Source organism: Athene cunicularia (genome assembly GCF_003259725.1).
Source record: "Athene cunicularia isolate RWA chromosome 10 unlocalized genomic scaffold, athCun1 chr10_part1, whole genome shotgun sequence".
NCBI lineage: Eukaryota > Metazoa > Chordata > Aves > Strigiformes > Strigidae > Athene > Athene cunicularia.
The window spans coordinates 11,483,347-11,501,044 of NW_020799112.1; the positions used below are offsets into that span (position 1 = coordinate 11,483,347).

At 46.7% G+C, this 17,698-nt stretch overlaps 1 protein-coding gene and 1 long non-coding RNA gene across 5 annotated transcripts in view; both read left to right on the forward strand.

Moving 5' to 3' along the window:
* Positions 1-726: 726 nt before the first annotated feature.
* Positions 727-2,762, forward strand: LOC113484134. Its single transcript, XR_003399161.1, has 3 exons — positions 727-939; positions 1,177-1,336; positions 2,444-2,762. It is a non-coding gene; the product is annotated as an uncharacterized LOC113484134 (long non-coding RNA).
* A 1,186-nt stretch (positions 2,763-3,948) lies between these two features.
* Positions 3,949-17,698, forward strand: part of LYSMD4 (LysM domain containing 4) — a 21,031-nt gene continuing 7,281 nt past the window's right edge. Inside the window, exons 1-3 of one of the 4 annotated variants that reach the window (XM_026856277.1) lie at positions 3,949-4,721; positions 5,357-5,623; positions 6,606-6,820. The gene's annotated coding sequence lies outside the window, so the exon portion shown is untranslated. Of the gene's footprint in view, positions 4,722-5,356; positions 5,624-6,605; positions 6,821-17,613; positions 17,676-17,698 lie in introns of those variants that run through there. The other 3 variants (XM_026856278.1, XM_026856281.1, XM_026856276.1) reach the window with 3 other exon arrangements.

The window sequence follows — 17,698 nt, forward strand, 5'->3', positions numbered from 1 at the left end:
CAGAGCAGCTAGCTGGGGTTATTGCCAGCAGCAATCTGAAAAGGCATGGAGATGAGCATAGACCGCTTCTGAATTGAGTGAGTAAGCCTGTACTGCGGTTACTGCACTGGCAGGGGAGGGAAAGGGATATTCCCCACTGGTTTTATATCCTCAGACATATTTTTTGTTATTGGAAGTAACAAAGGGTAAAATTCACATCACTTCAGAGATGCCCCTTACAGAAACTGGGCTGCAAAATCCAGACCCAAGTCTGGATACTGCTCAAAATGTAGGCTGGCAGAGAGGGAAATGCTCATTTGTTCAGCAGGAGGAGAGCGCTGGTAGCACGCCAGTCTGGGCGGCTGGCTCGGCTACCCCAAAAAGCATCAGCTGTTGAAAGATCACTGACAATTTTCTGTAAGGTCACTGCATACTACAACATCATTGTGCAGCCACCCAGGAGACAAGCAGTGGAGCTAGACTGTTGATGAATTGGTGTACAAGGGGTATCCTCTAACAGAATCTTCAGGTTGCACAAAGATCAGTGCAACCACGGCCTGGCCAGCAAAGCCAGACAAGCCATTCTTGGGTGGGGTTTTTTTTTTTATTTTCTTGGAAAATACATTATTTGAACATTTTGCAGCTTCCATTTATTTCCCCAGCTCTGTATTTTTCCCCTTGATTTTGTCTCTAATGGCAAAAAGACCCAACTAGACTGCAGCTTTGTTTGGCACCAAACTTCCCTCCTGAGATGATCACACAAGAAGTCTTTTATCACTTTGGCGGCTCTGAGCCAGAGCTGCTTGTGGTGGAAGTCGCCGGGACTGTAACCCCGGGCTGTCATGGGACGAGAGTCAAGCTCAGGCTGTCAGCAAGGCGAGTTGCAGCAGTCGGAGCCCCTGCCAGGACACGTCAGTACTTCTGACTGCTTCCCCTGGTGCTGCTCTCATTAAGGAAAAGGTATGAAATCCACATCTAGATTGAATTAGTCCTTTAAAAAAAATTAAGTGTTGTTTAAAATATAAATCCTGTCCAGAATCATGGTCTAATTCCTTAGGAAATCACTATAAATTGAACCTCCCCTGCTCCCCACTAATAACACCATGTCACATCTTGGTTTTCTCACAGAGCTGATTCACCTTCTGTGCCACTTGTGCTGCGTTGGCTTCGGCACTGTCACCTCTGCTTTATGCCCAGGTATTTGTTGAGGAAGGAGGGTCCTGCTGAGCTATGAGACTGCTGGTCTCCAGCCACTCTCGCTCACAGCTTCTTCCCCACATCGTTTCACAACATCAGACAACAACACCTTGAAGAGGGGACTGTGACTCTGAGCCCAAGAAGTCACATTCCCCAGAGGGTAAGGAAGATTCCAGCTGGTTTGGGTTTCTTTTTTTTCCCAACCAATTTTGCTAAAGAAACAATTTTAAAGGGAAAAAGAAAAACCACACTGTTGTGTAAGCAGGATGGAAAAGAGCTTTCTGTGGGTTGCCAGGTATTTATGTGCCATTCTCTCTGCAACATTTTTAGCAACAGCATTGCCTGTGGCTGGCTGGCTATTAAGTACGGATGGTTTTGCAACAGCTGTGCGCACGGTACCTTCCTTCACAAGCAGCGCCTTTTCCCTGGCTGTCCCCATGGCTCAGTTTATTTGTATGCAAGGCAACTGCGAGGTTATCGAGGCTTTCCATCAGCTGTACAAACTCACAGCAGAATCAGCTGTGTGGGTGTCCCTTTCTGAGAATTACAGCTTTTGGGTAGTACGCTCTTGGGCAGCTCCTATGAGAGATCTGGTCTTAACTATCTCTCCAGAGGAAATTGCTGCCTGTGCTAATACTGCAAGCTATGGAGTGTCTATAGCCATATGTATGAGAAAGAAAATGCATATTTGCTTGTTTGTTTTCCAGCCTCCCCATAGAATGCTTCTAAAAGCAGAAGTATCTTTTGCTGTGGAAAAAATTGACAAAAACATCCTCATCTTTGTCAAAATTTTCATAGATGTTTTTCAGCGTATCACTACGCTGAAACCTGCCAGGCTCCTCCCCTTTCCTCCCCTGACTTACCCCAAATACTTCCATTTTTGGCTAAAAAATCTCAAGTTTGGGATTTTTTGACCAACAATGTCAGCCAAAACCCAAGCTTTTTTCTCTAATTTTTCCACTTAATTTTTAAACTGTCTTCTGGCAAAACAGAAATACTGTTTTGATGGAAAATTTTCAACCAGCTCTGCTCATTAGTTTCTGCCAACAGTCATACAGGCAAAACAGTGCATCTTCCAAGAGAGGAGACTGTCCGAAGGGCTGAACACGAGGCAGGTGATGACTAACGCTTCTCTCCCCAGTCTGTGCCCCAGCCAGCATTGTGCTCTCTTGCAGGCTTCAGCCCTTAATGAGAGCCATCTTTCTAGAGATGTTTCAGCGTAAATCTCTCTTGGCAAGTCAGCTCAGTAATTCAGGTACTTTGCCAGGTTAAAGGAAGATGTGGGTGGCACAGAAGGATCTCCTCTGACTGAAGGACTGCGAGACTCAGAGGAGCCATGTTGTGCATCTCTTATCCGTGTTGACTAATATTTGGACCCCTCCAGGCAAGTACCGGTCGGCAAGGAAGGGTGGGGAGATGGGGCTAGTCCAGCTCACTTTCAGAGCAAGGTTCAGTGTGCTGTTGTTTAATGGAGATGTTTAGATACGCCAGCAGCTGAGCCACACACATCCATGAGCAATCTCCACGTAACCCTGAGGACCTCCAGGGACAAGACACTAAAGTGGCTGACGGGCTGAAATGACACCAGTCACGTCACTGCTGTGTATCTATTACCCATCTGTCCATGGAGAAGGGGTTTTTCACACTGGATCTCGAGCATGAATTCAAGAGGAGCCCAGCACCTCTCGTTTCCTGGGTTCCTGTGATGAACTGGGAGACATAGAAGGAATATGTTCTTGCAGAGCGGGGCAGAAGCCAAATTTCAGTGTTTGGCCTCTGCAGCCAAAGCAGCATCTGCCCATTGGCTACATGGGCAGTGGCCTCAGGGGATAGCCAACCCTCAGCAGTCCCTAATATTTGCAGAGTGCTCTCAGATCTTTCAGTGAAGACCTTTTAAATGTGCAAAAGTTTATAGCCCTTCTCTGACCATTGCTGATTTTAGAGGGTTAAGTTAGGAACAGGAAATACAGTGACTAAAGGAAAGCCATTAATATTAAATTCTACCCTTTGCCAGATAGTCTTGTGTTATCTTTGCTCTTTCATGAAATATTTTCTAGTTTTCCTTGCAGGGCATTCTTCACAGGGGTAGCAACTGAGGAGCTGTAACTTGGCACATCTCCACCTGCTTTTCTGTAGCAGTCCACATTTGTGCTCTGGGATTTGAAGAATTTCCTTTGCCTCTAGAATTGATATGCAAACAGTCAGCTGTACAGACATCAATCTGTCCTATAGACACGCCGTGTGACCTAAGAAATAATACAGGTGGTCAGCACCATGCTGGTGACTCCTGAATCTCTGGAGCAAACCGACTCATTTTACTATGTCTAGAAGACGGGAGGTCCTGTATACACCCTCCAGTAATGTAATCTGCTGTGCTTGACTGATCACAAAACACCCACCAAGATTTCCCTAACAAAATTCTTGATTTTTGCCAAGGAAAGCAAAGATTTTCAGGAAATGAGAGCTGTGACCTTACCACTTCACAAACAGCTTGAAGATCTCACGATGCTCATCTCAGCAGAGAGATGCTCATGCCAGAGCAAATGTAGAGCCCTGTGTGGTCAGCACAGTGCTCTTCCAGCATCCCTTTCTGTACCTCCTCCAATAGGCATCCACTCTGCTGTGATAACAGCAGAAATGGGCCAACTTAGTCTTCTCCTGCCTGTTTGCTGTGTTGCTGTAAGTCACACTATGTATAAGAAGTGCTATGTGAGCAGGTATGGAATGAGGGATGTTAAAACTGGGAGAGATGAGTGTTGCTAGCTGCATAGCCCAGCTCATACCATTTCTCCCAGTAGTGATCTCATCACAGCCTAAAGCTGTGTGCTTGAGCTGCTGTGCACTCTGGGGGCAGTTAAAGCCTAAGGAGAGATTTTCAAACAGAAAGAAATGGAGCTCTAGAGATCCCCGTAACTCTAAGCAAGTTGTTGTCTAGGGCAATCGCCATTTCCATTAAAAAGGTCTTCCATTTCCCACTGATACTGCTCAGGTTGCAAGGAGAGCCATTCTTCTGCTCCTGAAGGCCCTAGCTGCAGACACAGCCTTGGAAGGGAAGCTTGCTCTCATGGCTACGGTGAAGGAATGGGAAGCACGAGATCTGGCATGAAGTCCTGCTCCCATTGAAGCCAGTGGGATGTTTGCCATTGGCTTCAGAGGAAGCCAAGATTTCAGTCTGCAGCCAGATTTGCTGGTGTGTTGAGCTGTGCTGAGAGCAGGACCAGAAACGGTTCCTGGTTTCCTGATAAAGCTGTTACTGCCTCAGCTCCTCTGATGCAGATAGCTGGTTTCTCACCTCACATTGCCCCCTGCTTGCTTTCATGTTTTCAATCTTATTCTTAGGCCAGAAACTCTTTGAGGAGGAGAGACTGGCTGCATGGTTTATGCCTGTTTTACTGTACCATGACTGGAGTTCCTGGACATCCCCACCCGCAAAATCATCCCCTCCATTGTGGATTATAGACAGTGCAAGAGGATGGGCATAAAGCAATAGCAGAGAGCTGGGATAAGTGGCTTAAATGAAGTAAAACACATGGGATTTGCTCCAGGTGAGTAAATGTGCCTTTTCCTTAAGGCAGTGGCTTGAGTCAGCTCTAGAATTAACTCTGAGTGGTTCAAGAGATTCTGGAGAGATTTGTAAAGGTGGTCTGGGGATGGGCTTCCCCGCTTCACACTTCACACCAACATGAACTGTTGGTAATCTTGATATTTTAAGCACCTCTTTTTCTTTTGTCTTCTCTCTTGCAAGATTCAGTGGAAGCCAAATTGTGTTAGTGATGAACTGTGGTATAGGTACTCACAAGCCTAACAGTAAACCTTTCTCAAATTATTATTGTTCCCCCTGCTAATAAGCCAACGCAAAGCTTGCCATGCTGCTGCAGTGACATAAGTGTTAAGTAGGGCATTATATAGTGCTTCCCGATGCATTACACGCCCTTGTGCCAGCTCTTGCAACCCACACAGCATCCACATTTGGGCAGGGTTTGTGGTCTCCTCTGAAAAGCAGGTGAAGGAAGTGATCTCAGAGAGGATTGGGATTATTGTGTTATACCAAACAGCGCCATTTTGGCCCATACAGGTCCCATTGTTTTTATTTGAATGGACACATGGTGGAGCCTCTGTGTGCCAAGGAAAAGAAACATTGCAAATAATTCTTGTTCTTTATTTATTTCTCCCTGACCAGGACTTCTCTTTCTATTCATAGTGTGGGTTTGGTCTCTACTGCCCCTTTCTGGGAACATCTGTAAACGCAGCACATCTGTAAAAAAAGGCATGAAGGTTTATCTCCTGGACCAAGAAGCTGCCCTGGCTTTCATCACCTCTCCAGATGCCACGTTTGACAGCACTTCCTCCTCCTGGCTAACCATAGCTTGTGTTCTCTGGCCATCTGGGACTTCATCTTGTTCCTTGGACATTTCCACAAAGAGTAGCTGGTGGGAGAGTCTTTCTGGTAAGTTGAAACCATTGTGATGTATTTTTTCCCTACAAGCAAGGAGTTTGTAAGGGTAGATGCTTAAAGTCAAGGTAATGTTGATCATATAGTGATCCACAGCTAATAGTTTTACTATGATTTTATCCAGCAAGTGAAGCAAAGCTACCCAGAAGTTCAGTGCTGGTGCAGGAGCGCACCCCAGTGTTACCTCTTTAGGCACAAATATTTTTTACAGGCAAAAATACTTTTTCCTCTAGTAATAAATGGGGAAGAATGGTGGGGAAAGCAAAGAAAAAAACAAAACGATGCAGTATTCTCTTCTGATTCCTTAGCTTAGCTCTGCAGCGCCATTTCCCACCTGTCTTTCACATTGTTCTGAGATTGTTCCTCAAGCGTATCTTATCAATAGATCCTTTCTTAACTTGGTGACTACCTCTGAGCCAACTTTTTTTTTCTGGTTTAGTGGCTGGCACAATGTTTGCATGAACTCTAAACTATCAACTTGTTGTTCTTCTATTTTCTTTGCTAATATGATCACAACCAGCTCTCATGTTTCCTAGCGCAAGTACAATCAAACAAAATGAATCAGAATAAGCAGAGAATTAGTGCTCATTCTTTCTTAACGACATGCCTGTGATTTTTTTTCCGCATTAGCAAATTCAATCCAGCTACTTCTGCTCATGTTAATTCACTGTAGCAGCTATCCACAGGCTCTGGGTTGCATGTAACGATGAGACAAGGGGACAGTGCTTTGCTTTTACAAGACCTCAGCATTTGTGTGTTTTGAATGTTGAAGAATGGGTCAAGGGGGGGGTTATCTGATCCACTGCCACCTGGTTCTCTGTGGTATTCATTCTGTTGCTAGTAGAGTCTCTCCTGGGAGCTCAAATGAAAAACGACATTTTGTACCTTTCATCTGCTCATTCATCACTTTAATTCTCCTAATAGCTCCTCTTCCCCCTTTTTTTTTTTTTTTCTCTGGTACTTGCTCTGATTTTAGCACTCCAAGAGGCAGCACGGTCCTGGCATGGCTTTCCCACAATCCTGGTAGATTTAAAGGCCAAGCATCCAGTGCACCCACATACCACGTTGACAGTCTTCTCATGAGCATGACCCCAGATCCAGCTTCTCATGGAGGAGACCATGGCGAAACTCCCCTCTTGCATCCAGGCCTTGGACCTACAAAGTCTTCCCTGTCAGGTTGCTGTCTACACAGTGAGACTGGACTGTGGGGCCCTGAGCCTGGCCCCCACCTCCACAGCTCCCCAGTGTGGGCACTCAAAGGTCAAGGGCTCCCGCAGCTATGGAGGGTCAGCTCTGTGCTCGAGCCTTCGTCCCGCTCTCCTGGCTGCCAGGGCACTGTGCCCGGGTGGGGACTGGCTGCAGGACAGCCCTCAGCACACAGCTCAGCTCTGTACAGAGGGCTGCTGGCTACTGCAGGGTGGGGTGTACGCAGGCAGTGCTGCAGGGTTGGGGGGGGGTGCTCTCTTGTATATGTGAGACATGAGCTGGGCTTGCAGCTGGCAAGTGCTTTCTCTTTGAGCCATTCCCCGGGACTGTTTCTTGAAGAGAAACATCAGCATGTGGCCCTTGGGTTTTAGGAGATTTTCCTATCACTAACCTCAAAACAATTGGAAACACTGCCCCCTCCCCCTTTGGACCAGAACTCTACACCAGAACAAGGGCTCTGGGTGGTTTTTTTCTTATGAAGCTTTTGGGATGTCTTTTTTTTCTCCTATCACCTGAGAAGGACCCTGGCACTATGATAAAAGCCCTTGCTGCCCACTGGGGCCCCCCTCCTTGTAGTGAACATGGTCCAGAGAGAAGGCAAAGGTTTCCCCAGAAGTACATACCCATTCCATGGCTCTAATTAGAGAAGATTTATCTGTGTTTATTGCTAACAATGTTCTTCCTTGCATTTGGCTCAGCTGGGAGCCTGATTAGTGACTTAACAGTGGCCTTGAAACCCAAAACCCATGTTTCTTTAATTCTGTCCAATCTGCCGGATACCTCAGGAAATGGCTGTGAATATTGTAAAGCAGCTTCTGGCAGCGAAGAGGCGCAGCACAGGATTGCACTGGGTCCTGGTAATTATTCTCAGCCTGTCCATCTAAGGCCTGGCTATGCAGGGAGCTGCAGCATTAACCAGCAGGGACACAGCCCACATAGTAAAAGACATTGTTCTGCTCTTCTTCCTTTTTCTTACAAGAAACTGATTTGGCTAGTTGTGCTTCGTTTGATACCTGGTGATCATGCTGCTAGTGTTTGTGTCACTTTGCTACTGTTCACAGTTTGCAGTTGCAGCTTTTCTAAGTCTTTATTGACAGCCAGACACATCTTTCATTGCTTGATGTATGCTCACCCCAGCTTGGATCTGGGCTGTGCTGACATGCCAACATGTCGTGCAGCCTTGGGTGAATCAGTTCACTTCCCTGTAGCTCCAGGAGCCACTGTGCGACAGCAGAGGTACCACTAGAGCATTGCCTGGCTTTGAGCTCCTTGGAAGAACAAGGGTAGGGATAAAACCTGTCCTGTTACTCTCTGGTTAAAGGTTGCCTGAGATTATTGTGTGAAGTGAATAGAAAACAACAGCCCACAGAGCAGCTCATATGTCTTTACAGGGGGTCAATCAGTGGTTTCGAGCATTTTCAAAAGCTACTTCACAGCCCAGTTACTGAAAGGGCAGAGCCAGCTTGGGGTGGGACCCCTCTGTTGGGTTGTGTGCAGGACACAGGAGTTGTCTCAGGGCCGTGCTTAGCCTTAGCTTTTGCTGTAACAATTACAAGTGATAAAATGTCAGTTTTCTCAATTTTCCTCTCCACAAGTTGGTTTAAAGGGAATGAAGGCAGATCCTGCTATAGCTTAGTACATTACTAGCCAACTCAAATGACTCCCCACTGTCTTTTCATCTACATGAGTCTCTTAATGCCCTAAGTCTTTGCATGTCCTGGCACAGAGCCCAATTGAAGCATGAGCTCCAACAGAAGTTTTAAATTTAAAGCTGTTCTTTTGGCTTCAGAAATTTGCAGATTGAAGCTGAGAAATGCAATTCAGCTGTTTACTTGCAGATCTGCAACAGCCCTGCTGTGCTATTGCACTGGCCTCAGTCAGGCAATTGTGTTAACAGCACTTTCCAATTAAAGTAGCAGCCTCAGTTACAGAAAATGCTTTTCCTATCTGGGCAGTTATCTCTTCTTTTTTTTTTTTTTTTTAATTACTCATAGAGCACAGGGCTGTTTTGTTTCCCATCACTTATTATAATGAATCCATCATCATTTCTGGTGACTGGGCTGGCTTTTGCTGGATTTTTTTATTTTTTGCCATTTCCAGTTTCATCTTGGGCCAGTGCCACTCAGATACCACCTTACTCACACAATGGGGAGTTCTGATGTGGGTGATCAGGCAAATATCAGGTGCAGAAGCAACTCCTGAAGTTCTGCTTACCCAGAGCAGGAAAAAGGACACCCTTTTCTGGAAATTATCTTCCCAGAAAATCTCAGAGTCTTGCTATGTAAATTATGGCCACTTCTCTGAGTAAAATGTTCCTACCCTGACAACTTGACTTTTAAGACTTCTACAGGCAAGATCAAGGCTTTTTCTTGTTACCTGAACATTCAGAGTCTCCAGGAGAACAAATGGTATCAGATGAACCCTGCATCTTCCTTCATGGTACAGATAAGAGCATTTTTTTTCATTTCACCTCACTGAGAGGGACTTGCTGGGCTCCATCCTGCCTGTAATGCAACGAGCTCAGCAAGGCTTGTCCGTTGGGATGCAGTGGGATCTGAACTGGGACCTGGGATTTTAACTCCAGCCATATTTGCCATTGCAGACAACGCTGTAACTGTCTGCTGGCTTAATGTGCTTTGTAACATGAGCACAGAACTGCTTAGGCTGGGACTGCAGGAACTGGAGAAGCAATGACAGAAGCACAGGTTTCAGTGCTGACACCCTGTCCCATGAGGCCTCAAGGCCCCTCTCTCTCCTACGACATGCTTTTCCCATCGTTTGATCAGCTGTAGCTGTCACTCTGGGCTTGCGCCCAGCACAGTGACCCTCAGATCTTGGAGCACCCCAGTTCTGCAAGACCCTTGCAAGGATGCTACATCCACAGACTCCCAGACTGACAAGAAAGCAAAGCCTGCTGCTGCCCCCATGTGTTACTTGCTCATTATTGTTGGCACGCACCAGTAAAGATGTGAAAACCCCATTGGCAAGCATGAAGGAGAGCCAGGCTAAGCACAGCACAGCCTCTCAACCACTGAGGTAAAAGATCTTGCTTTGGAAGACTCTTCTATTTCTTCTGTTCCTCCTGTAAGCTCAGGGCCCTCCCTGGGGCACCTTATATTCAAAAAATTGCAACGTCAGATCGGACATGTTTGGAAGTGAGACAAGCTAGAGACAGCATGGAGGCACATGATGCACAGCAAAGCACAGAGTTGTCATCGTCCCCCTCTGAAAGGATGTGAGTGCAACACTCGGAGGCTGCCATGCAATGCTGAATGACATCAGATAGCAGCACAGCGCGTTCAGGCTTGTTAGCTCAGACCACGAAGAGTGCAGAGCGAGAGTCAGCTCTTGGCAGGCTGAGCTCACATGATAAGGTCATTGGAAAGACAAGTGATGCTTTCATCAACCTGCCTTTCCCCAGTATCAGCACCAGCTTGAGCAAGGACTCACTTTGTGCTCCTGTAATATACTGTGCTGCCTGTGCTACCAAGGACAAAAGCTTCCTCACAAATATACTGAGGCTGTGTTTTTCCAACCAGTGTTTCAGCCCCCAACTCCCATTCTTCTTGGCCCCATCAGGTTCCAGTTTTGAACCATTAAATGGCACATCTTGAAGAGTTACTTTCCCACTGGGTCAGTGGCATCTCTCAAGCAGGAGGGAGAACAGGCTGTAGTTCCTTGCTATCTATCTGCTGCTTCCCAACAGTCATAATCTGCCTTTTGGACATCCATTTGGGATCTCATGGTTTTGCCCTTCTCTGTTGAGCAGTACTTTGTTGTGGCTGCATGTGCTAATTATTCTGAAGAGCATCAGTCCCAGAAGGTGCCTGAAGACTGGGGCGATAGGCTGGTAGCAGCAGCCAAACTCTCACTGACCCAAATGGATGGAGCCAGATTGTGGCTCAGGGAGGTCATGCAGACCAACGGTTCTGACCATCCCTAACACAGCTCCTTGGAAAAGCAGGGTTGGCTGTTTGCCGTCCTTTCACCAAGAGCCTTTTTGGCCCTGGCACCATTAACAGATGGGCCAAGAAGCAATGCCTCAGCTAAACATTGTCCACAGACTACCCTGGATGCTGCCTAGAGCTGAGAACATCTGAAGGGAACAACATGCGCTGGCAGGGCTTACGTGCTCTGGCAATTGGGGATTGCAAACACATGCTTCAGCTATGCAAGAAATCTTTGACTTGTTCTGAATGTGATTCTGCCTGGGTTTCTTCCCAGGAACATTCCTGTTCTTCACAATTTACCAGTTGCAGGAAGGGAGAAGGGAGGCGGGGAGGGATTTTAAGAGTAAGGGAAAGGAAAGGGAACAAATCTTACAGTGCTTTCCCCAGCCAAATTCCTCCAGAAGGACAGGGTGTGGAGTATGGACTCCAGAATTTGGCTCAATCCCAAGAAAATACGAACTGCAAAATTAAAACCATTTTTAATTAGTCATTTGTTTTTATATAAAGAATAAGTCTGTTTTTCCGAAGTAATTCAGTGTCTGCTATCACATAAACCAGGCAGCCCCTGCCAAATGGTGCTGCATGATAGAAAGCAAGCACAGAACTAGGTCTCTGAGTAAAGACATGTTATCTCCTCCAGGAGACGGCAGTGCTGTTTAGATCTGCATTCTGGTTCTCGAAATAAAAGTCTCATTCCGAAGAGTCACAGCATACGTGAGAGCGTTGCAAATGTAGTCCTCGTAGGTGGGAGTAATTTGATGTCTGAGCTGGAGATGAATGATTAAGCTAGGTCTTCATTATAACACCTGCTGTGTTACAAACAGAAGAAGCTTGTGAGGGTGGAGACAAGAGCTGTGCTTCTGCCCTGGAAGAAGTTAGAGGTACAGGGAAGCCAGCACCTCACACCCTGACTTGGAGGAATGACAAATCTCTCTCTTTTCATTGCTGGCAATGGCAGGGTCACAGAATCACAGAATCATCAAGGTTGGAAAAGACCTTGAAGATCATCCAGTCCAACCATTAACCTAACATTGACAGTTCCCAGATCCACCAGATCCCTCAGTGCTGTGTCAAGACTCTTCAACCCCTCCAGGGATGGGGACTCCACCCCTGCCCTGGGCAGCCCATTCCAACGCCCAACAGCCCCTTCTGGAAAGAAATAATTCCTAAGAGCCAGTTTAACCCTTCCCTGGTGCAACTTGAGGCCATTCCCTCTTGTCCTATTGCTTGTTACTTCATTAAAAAAAGACTAAAGTCCTACCTGGGGAGGGCCATGGGCCACAGTGTCTGCCCCATGCCGCAGCCATTCGGAGGGATGGCCAGGTGGGGGCTGCAGGGCTGGGTGCCACGGTGCTGCTGGGGGTACCCTTGAATAAGGAAGGCGTAGGCTCTGTCCAGGTTGGGTGGCTTCTGAGGGATGTGCCTGCAGATACAGTGTGAAGCTGGCCATCAGCCAGGTCTCAGGGCTGCTCCTGCACAGCAGCATAGACACAAGCTTTGTGCTTCTTTCCAGACATGACCACCAAAACGTCAGCTTGTTCCTGAGGGTGTTAAGTTTCAGCTCAAGACCCTTCCAGGACAGTCAACGACAGGAGTAGCACTCCTATGTGGAGTTGCCCATGGCTAAGTTTGGAACCTGCCAAGCTAGACAAGTGCTTCCAACAGGAGAAACAATTAAAAGAGGCAAGCTGTAACCCAATGCTACCAAACATGCACTCAGAGTAACCTCCATAGCTCAATTAACTACATTAAGTACGTACCTATAATTAATATAATTTAACTGGGGGTTTCTTCCCTGTGTTGTGTGCCTACTGTATCAACCTCTTCAACGTATTGCTGTGTATATAATTCAATCAAATGTATATACAGTACCCACGTAAACTTAGTCACTCCAGACACCAGGGAGAGTATTATTTTGTGGTATTTGGCTCATACTTCAGCCTTAACACAGGGGGTAACTTCACTCAAATCAGTTATGCTACATTGGTCCAAAACCAGAGCAAAGCCCAGCATTTATAAATTATTTGAAATAGAGGCATCATAATTTTTACAATGCCATGACCTGAACATGAATATGGTTTGCTACAGCTGCCTTCCCAGTCTCCCACTAGGAAACAACAAAATAAAGATAGAAAGGAATACTCTTTTTTTCCTTTTTTTTTTTTTTTTTTTTAATAATTAAGCAATATCAGAAATATCAGCAGATTCCTGTTGCCTCATAGTGCTGTATAGGAGCCTTCTCCCAGTATATGCTAAACTCAACAGGAATAACTGGTTGATATTAAGAAGCAGGTTCTCAAGAAATATTTCTTTAACTTGTGCTGTACCTAGTCTCAGGATGGTCCTTTGTTACTTGTGAGGGTCCCCTCCTTCATCTTTTATTGACTGTACAGTCCACATTATTATTGTTAATAGCCCCTATGGTGAAGGAAATGGGCGAACGATTTCACTCTGTCTTGCTTTTAGTAATCCCAAATTATGGATCAGGTCAAAATTAATGATGGCCCTGGTGATTTTTGAATTGCAATTTTTATTCCCGGACAGTTGGAAACCATCAGATGCCAGCCTGAGCAGCTGTGGCCTGAGCATCAGTTAGCACCAGTGAGCAATGTGTGCATGGAGGTGTGAAATGGCCCATCTCTGGGCAGGCAAGTTAATTGAATACCAGTGAAAGAGGACCTGCTTTCTGTGAGTGGCACAGTAAGTTATTCGTTTCCCAAGGATGGAAAGCAGACTATTGCTGAGTGATCTGAAATCCAAATGATAAGATTTTATTGTGGAGCTCAGAAGGCTGCTTAAAGAGGAGCAAAGAAACACACAAAGATGTGTCTGACGCTTCTGACACTTCTGAATCGAGCCTGAAAAAAAGAGGGAGAACACCAAAGCGTTGAAGAGAATGGCAATTCTGTATCTGAGCAAGAGCTTAGAGGAATCGCAGGGACAGAAGAGGAGAGCCCTATTCTAGATTATGCTCTCTTTGGAAAGCCCCAACCATGACCTTCATTAAAGTTTTGATTCTTTATCACAAAGCGATTAAATCTGATGTTCCCTGGGAAGGAGCTTGCATCGATGTGAATGTTGGCTGGTGCCCAGCATCATGGACACATTGCTGCTTTGGATTAAGTGAAAATGAGCAGACTTTCTCAGTTCTGTTGCCCTCTGCACTGACATGTCAGGGGTAGAAGGATTTCTTCCTGAAATTCTGGGGACATATGACCCTTATGTTGGCTGAATGTGTATAATGACTGAACCATTCAGCTCTCAGACAGACTTCACTTGTTTGTGGCTTTGCAGCTCTCACAATCTATCTGCTAACAACAAAAATATTCCAATTATTTGGAGTGATGACATCATCCACACAGTTAGCCCAGAGCCAACATCAGCACTGCTACAAAGCATACAGTTATTTCTTGATAAGAATTATCATATTCTTCGTGCTGACCACAGTTTGGGTCAAGGTTCAGCACAGCGAGGCCACTGGGCAGCAGTAACATTTGCAGTAACGAAGCCGCTGAGCAGATGCAACCCTCAGTTCACTTGGTGACCAGGTCTGAAATGATGTATCTGCCGATTGCTCTCATGCCCCCTCGTCTCTTTACTTTGGTTTGAACAATCCTTGCTTAACACAAAACACTGTGGGGAGCAGTTGAGCTTGGAGGACCAGATAAGCTGTTCTGAGGTGCAGAGTTGAGGTGTTCTGCTGTGAACCAAAATGGTTCAGAAAAGGCCAGGGCATCAACAAAAGCTGCTTGGAAACGTCACAAGGCTGAACTAAAGCTGTTGCAAATGGAAAGATCAGCAGAGGATGCTCACACTGACAGAGCCTGGAAAAAGCAGAGAGGTATCTACATTTTGAAAATATCTATTTTTGAAAAGCCTCCAGTCATGGTGCTTTTTTTCAGTGTAATAAATTCTTGTTGGATTAATTACCTAATAGTGAAATTATCCCACTCTGCTAGAGGCAGATTTCTCGATGAAGTGAGGTAAAATATGATAGTTTGAAGGTCCCAGAGGTGGCAGAAGGGGCAGGGCTGCACTCAGTGAATGGACACTAATTCCCTGTCATTTCCCTATTCAGGCCTGGTAAAGCATATCACATCTGCTGCTTGAATTTTAGGCCAAGATAAAGGGAAACTTGTAAAGCCCTATAGCTCAAGAACGCCACATATTTAAAGCAGTAAATTCTTGCAGTGACTGTGATGCTTTTGCAGCATAGATTAAAGCAGACAAACTGCTGGGAGGGAGAGCAGAGTCACTTCACGGGACCACAACAGCAGCAGGTACCTGGGATCCTGCTGCTACAGCAAACAGTGGTGCCACAGTGCTGGGGTGGTTTATGCCTATGTAATGTCTGCAGGTCTAGAAATCACCAGAAAATGGACTAGGAGCTTCTCTGTGTCCTGTCTGAAGTGGGTTTGTCAAGATACGTCCAGGTCCTATTTAGGCACCACTACAGTTGTATGTCAGGTTCCTGGAAGTAAGAAAGGTGAAGGACCTTTCCATTAACTAGTGCAGAGTTGGTCCCTGCAAAGTCTTACATGGTTAAAAAAAAAAACCACCTGAGCTGTTTGAATTTCCCATAGAAGGCAGGAAGCAAATCAGTAGTGTAAGTGCCTATGAAGGCTAAAAAAGAACTAAAACAGGCCTTTCTTCTTTCCACTTGGTAATGAAAGCCTGAAAGGCTCTATATTGATGGGTTTTGTTCTAAGGCTTTAATTCTTCCTCCATTAGGGCTGCTGGAAGACTTTCTGGACAGACAGAAAAGAGGTCAGTAAGCATCACAGACAGTAGAGAAACCTGCATGTCTGTGCAGAGATGTTTAAATCTCAGTAATAGATTACCTGTTATGTTGCACATGGTAGTCTGGATGCTGCACACATTTCTTCCAGTGCAGGACTGCAAGCAAATGTCTAGCTCAGCCTTTACAAATGCACAAATGAGCTTGAATTATTTGCAATCAGTTGACGCCAGTCATGTACTTCAGTGTTTCCATGTTGATGATTTGTGTAGACAAATCCAAGAAGGGAAGTGATTTTGAGTCTGACTATTAAAAGCTTTTATGCTTGATTTTCTTAACAGCTGTTTCATCCCAACAGTCGGGAGAAAAACACCTTTTCATAAGGATTCTGTAAGGATCTTTCAGCTGGAGGATGAAGCAATTTCCCATCTACGTTTCCTGGTGCCCTTTCCATGAGATCAATGAATAATTCTTCCTGATATTTTAAAAGTTAGAAAAATAATAAACAGTAAATGACAGTTAAGGAGAAGTAAGCCAACCCAGACTTAGCTCTGTCCGCAAAGTCGGGTTGTTTCCCCTGCATTTCCAGATCACCTTAGCCATTATATTTTCCAGGTTTGAGTAGGTTACCTTGAGTAACCTGTATTTGTTTGACAAAGCCTGATTATTACTTGTAACTTGTGAACCTCAATAGTCACAAAGAGATTATAAGTGGCTTAGGGAAGGCATTTTGTCATGTCTCATCTAGTCCCCACACTTGTAGAGCCCTCTCCAGCACACTAAATCCATCGTCTGTTGGGTCAGAAAAGTATGTAAGTTGGCTGAGCCCCGAAATCATCTGCTCATGAGACAAGCTGGCCCAGGGATGGAGGGAAGGAAATCCTAATACCTGTTTGGAGATGGGTGCTGGCTCACTGCTCAGAGGAGCCCAGGCTCAGCTGCAGTCCTGCCTGGCCGCTCTCCCACTGCCCTTCCAGCCCTGCCAAAATCACTCAGCCCCACAAAGATGTGTGAGCAAGCGAGAGCCATGAGGAAGCAATAGCTGTTGCTTAAAAACAATAACATCGATGCCTGGGGAGCCTTCCTTCCTCTCCAGTGTGTGACATTTGTCAACTGATGTTGCATCTAACCTAGTGCTAGGGAGAGCTGAAGAGGAAATACCCTCCCCTCTTGCCTTCCCTGCCTCCAGCACCCAGATTGCCCAAGAGAAGACAAAGGGATATTTGGCAACTGCGCTCAGCTTTAATTTAACTTAAAAGTAGGGTTTTCCACATCCTTTAGGGCAAGGAGTGTCCAGCCGCCTTTCAGCTTCTGAGCGAAGCCCCAAGGCTGCTCCCGAAGGAGATCTTCACGCCTGCCCTTGGGGCAAGCGGCGCCTGGTTAATTCCTCCAACCAGCTACGAGGGAATATTTGTCCTCCCCCCCCCTACGTCCAGAAAAGCTTTGCATGTGGAACTTGTTAAAGATTTGTCCTGAGCTTGTTTCTTAAACATAAGCTACGAGTCAGGATGGGCCAAGGAAAACATACCAGTGCAGAATACACCTCATCAGCTCCACCAACCGCCCTGCCGGCACCGGCTCTGCCGAGGCTGCGGCCACATGCCCGTGGGGAGCCCGTGGGGTGGCGTGGCTGGAAGGGAACGGCACCCACATGCCCTCACCAGCCTGGCTGGGTGAGCAAGGGCGGGCAGTCCGAGGCCCGGACTGGCCGCTGCACCCTGCCAGCAGTGCCTCGCGTTCCCCGGACCGGGCCGAGTCTCCTACAGATGGGATGTCTGGGTACGGCCAACACAGTGACAGCGTAATAACTGAAAACTTACTATAACCGTGCGTATGGCCAGTGCCGTGTATCTTATCACAGTGGTGCCACCGCAGGGCCGTGCCGGGGCTTACTGCTCCTGCGAGTGCTCCGGGCGCGGGGCCCGCCCGCGCTGCGGCGGGGACGCGGGTCCTTTAAGTGGGGCCCGCCCTCGCGCCAACAAGTTCCAGCGCCGACCGCTCAACCAACCTCGCTCCACGGCCCTTCCCTGCCCGCCCATTGGCCAGGCGGCGCTAAGAGTCCCGCCTTCCGGCGCTGCTGGCCAATGGGAGGAGAGCTGGGCCAGGGCCGGGGTTAGGTTGATGCGTGTGGCCGATGGCCGGCGAGTGGCGGGTCAGTGCGGGGGCTCGGGGCTG